The sequence below is a fragment of the Crocodylus porosus genome, unplaced genomic scaffold (genome assembly GCF_001723895.1).
Source record: "Crocodylus porosus isolate Cpor-Errol unplaced genomic scaffold, CroPor_comp1, whole genome shotgun sequence".
NCBI lineage: Eukaryota > Metazoa > Chordata > Crocodylia > Crocodylidae > Crocodylus > Crocodylus porosus.
This window is the reverse complement of record NW_017728906.1, coordinates 122,987,332-122,991,278: the sequence shown is the minus strand read 5'-3', so window position 1 is coordinate 122,991,278 and position 3,947 is coordinate 122,987,332.

Genomic DNA, 3,947 nt, shown 5'->3' with positions numbered 1-3,947 from the left:
ATAACCTGTTCCAGAATCTTATAGTCCAAAGAGAAACGTATGTAAAAAGTGTGTAAACAGGAAAGTAATCATAAAAGTGACATGGTGGGTTTATAACATACTTAAATAATTTGAGCTGCAGTTCTGAAGGAGTTTCTAAAGAATTGCATTCCAAATGTTGCACTATGTCAAATCATATTATGTCAGTAATGTCATACTGCATTACATCATGTCTTCAATGTGACCCAGATCAACATAGCATAAAGTAATTTAACATGTCAGGTAAAAAAATGCAGTCTTCCCTTCCCTTGTAATCCCCTCAAACCTCTGCTATCACAACACCTCTACAAAGGAATAAGATTTCTTTTCAGAGTGTGATTCTTACTTTTCATTAGACGTTCAAAGTGCTGAAGCTTTAGGATGTTTTTGACTGTTAGAACATTGTTCAAAATCTCTTATCAGGACCCAACCATCATAAAAACACTACTGCATTCTATGATAGTATCAATATAAGCACTGTGATAACATTACCATCAAATGTTTACTACTATTGACTATTCCATCAAGAGTACGTTGTCTAACCTACTCTTGAAAACATGGAAGGATGGAAATTCCACAGGATCTATAAATAATCTATTGCAATTTTAATGACTATTACTTAGAAAATTCTTCCCAACATCCAACTTAAATTATCCTTGCTGTGGTTTAAAACTATTCCTCCATGCTCTAATTGCTGCAGGTATGAAGAATAGTCTTACTACCATCCTCTTAACAACTACCGGTCACATATTTGGACACTGTTATCAAATCCCCCTTAGTCATCTCTTCCTTAGACTAAATAATCAAAGCTCTTCTAACGTTTTGTCTTAAGTTTCCAAATCTCTAACTGTTTTTTGTTGCTCTCTGAAGGATTCTTTCTAACTTGCCCATATCTTTCTTGAAGTGCAGTGCCCCAAACAGGATACATTATTTCAGGTGAATATTCATCTGTGCTGATACATGGAAAAATTATTTCCTATCATATGCAAATGAAGGTGTTACTATGACTCAGCACGCTAGTGACTTGTTTTGCAACAAGCATTCAGTGTTGTCTCAAATTCATTGAATAGTCCACTATAATTTCCAGGTCTTTTTCTTTAGTATTGTAGCCTGACCAGTTGTTCTCCAATCTGTATTTGTCCGTGTGTTCTTTTCCATCCTATGTATAGGATATTACATTTGTCCTTACTGAATTGTGGTTGATTACTTCCTTTAGACCACTTACCCAGTTTATTAAAGTCAATCTTAATCCAAATCCTATCCTCCAAAGTGTCTGGAATTCCACTTAGGTTGGTGTCACCTGCAGATTTGTTAACTGTGTTTAACCCATGCTCCATATCATTAATGAAGATATTTAGTAGTACCAGATCCAAGGACCAGTAGCAATATTTTCCCTGATGAGTTAATGTAGGTAGATGAGAAAAAGAAGAGGGAAAAAGGAAAAAAATAATTTTTCCCATCAATTTATATCAGACCAGGACCTCTTCCAAGATGTCTGAAGGTGTTATCATGGTAGAGCTACTCTAAAGCTAGTTCACAGACTTCAGTATAGCTGTACCAGTTAGCAGCATATTGTTGACATAAATATGCTGACACTGACTGCTCACACTGATACCATTGGTAAGAGTAGAGTAGTATAAATAATAACTTGTCTATAGATCAACCCTAGGATATTGACTCTTTAACATCACTTTACTCCTTGATCAGTAATATTTGCTGCCAGTGGAAAAGCTGACCTGATGGATTTGTTCTTGTATGCACGGAGCTAAAAGCAGTTTGATATGTAGATAAACCAAAAATAAACAAACACCACCTTTCTTTTATTAGAAATATGAGGTAGGTACATCAAGGCAAAATTCAGAATGATCAGAATGACATGGTTTGTTTAAGAAAACATAAAGGGGTACCTGCATTAAATGTTTTCACTTGTCAAAATGTTAAAAACAAACCCCCTCTCCCTCTATTTTTTGTGCAAATTTGCTCTTGAGAAAGAAAGCAGCTTGATGTTTATATGTGCTATTTCTATGTGTTATTTCAATAAAAACCTATTTGTCATTTGTGACACAAATCTACATGGGATTATGATGTCATCTTTAACTCAGAATGAAGATGAAACAAGACATTTGCCAAGTGTTTTGAAATGATAAATAAAAAATCAGAAATAATCTCCCAATTCAAAAAGATAATTCATTTTCTTTCTTTTCCAGAAGCAGCAATGACAATCTTGCTAGAAGATGAATAGGTTGAAGAATCAAAGAGGTAGCATTAAAAGTTTAAATTTTCAAAGGAAAAATTCAAAACTACAGCCAGCTGAAGTCAGATTCATATCTAATTTAATTTTCCTGTAGTGACCAAGGTCATAAAACGTCAGTTGGACAATAACCTGTGCAACTTTTTGGAAAGTTAGAATGTGGAGTCTTTTAAAGCACAACTTTAATGTCCCTAGAGGCAACTTTATCTAAAACTGAAAGAAGACCCAGGTAAGACAAAGATCTTGTAGTGGGTAGGAGTTGGGAGATGAAAGATTTGGGAAAAAAATATTCCCTTTTTGAACACAGCAGTATCACCTTAAGCCTTTTGGACATTTGCTGTTTATCTGTGGTATTAAAAAGTCTGCATGGCTAAAAATTTTGACTAAATCTGCTATTTCAGATGAAGTTTTCCAGAGGTCTGAGTTGTGTCACACTTGTATACTATATCCTTTCAAAGATTTTCTATCTATTCAGTTCTACAGAGATAGCATAGGCAAGATTTAAAATGAAAAGGACAGAAGGGCATCTCACTAGTACAGGGTGAAGAATGCTTAAAGGTTAGGTATCTGAATGCATTCTGCACACGTGTGTTGTGCAGAACATTTAAGAACCGTGTTTATGTTGGTCAGTGCAACAAATACACTGACAAACTTAAAATTGACTGGGTGACTGTCATGGTCTTATTTCCTGGCCTTATTTTCCCTTTTCTTATACTAAGAAATAGATGCTTTGCACAGATTACTTAGGGAACTGAGCTGTTCTGGTCATATACTGACAACTAGAGATGTTAGCACAAATGTGATGTGTAGGTAACTTGATCAAGCAAGGAACTGGATTTTTTATGTGGCACTTTCCCTTTTGAACAGGTTTCATTGAACACTGTGAAGCTGCACTTTTCTCTGCATCCTGTCAAAAGCTCTGCAACCCTGTGTCAGCTATCAGGGATACTGCATATGGGCTGTGGTTGAAAGATGTGTGGATTGAAAGCAATGATGCTTATGTCAACTTCTTGCTGACTGTCAGCTTAATCAAATTCAGGGGAGATGTTCCTTTAATCTTTACAGATTTTTGTTGGGTTTGCCTTCCCAGATGATGATACAAAGAACTGGCAAAAGCAGAAAAACAGAAGGAGTAGGAAAAAAACGCTCGCTAGGACAGTTGTAAAACACTGGAACAGGCTACCCAGAGAAGTTGTGGAATCTCCATCCTTCGAGGTTTTTAAGACCCATGTAGACAAGCCTAGGCTGTGAGCAGGGGTTAGACTACATCACCTCATGAGGTCCCTACCAACCCTAATTTTCTATGATTCTATGATTAGAGCAAGTTTAATATGTAAATCCTTTGATATACTGTAAGCAATTCCTTTCCCTACCCCACTTTAAAAAGGAAATGCATGTTCTGTGTATTGTCCATATCTATCTCCCTCTTATGATTAAGAAAAATAACAGAAAAAAAATGTCTGCCTAGGCTTTGCCTCCAAGCTTGTCTGTTTTTAGATGGCTCCCTGTTGGACTTCTCTCTCTACTTCCGGTTTTCTCTGCTTCAGAAAAATATTCAAATCTGTATTTACTCTTACACTATAATTGATTAGACAAACCTGATCTCAGCAAGAAAAACCTACGCATACTCCTTAAGTTCCTTTATGCTTCCACCTTGGCTTTTATCTACAATGATGTA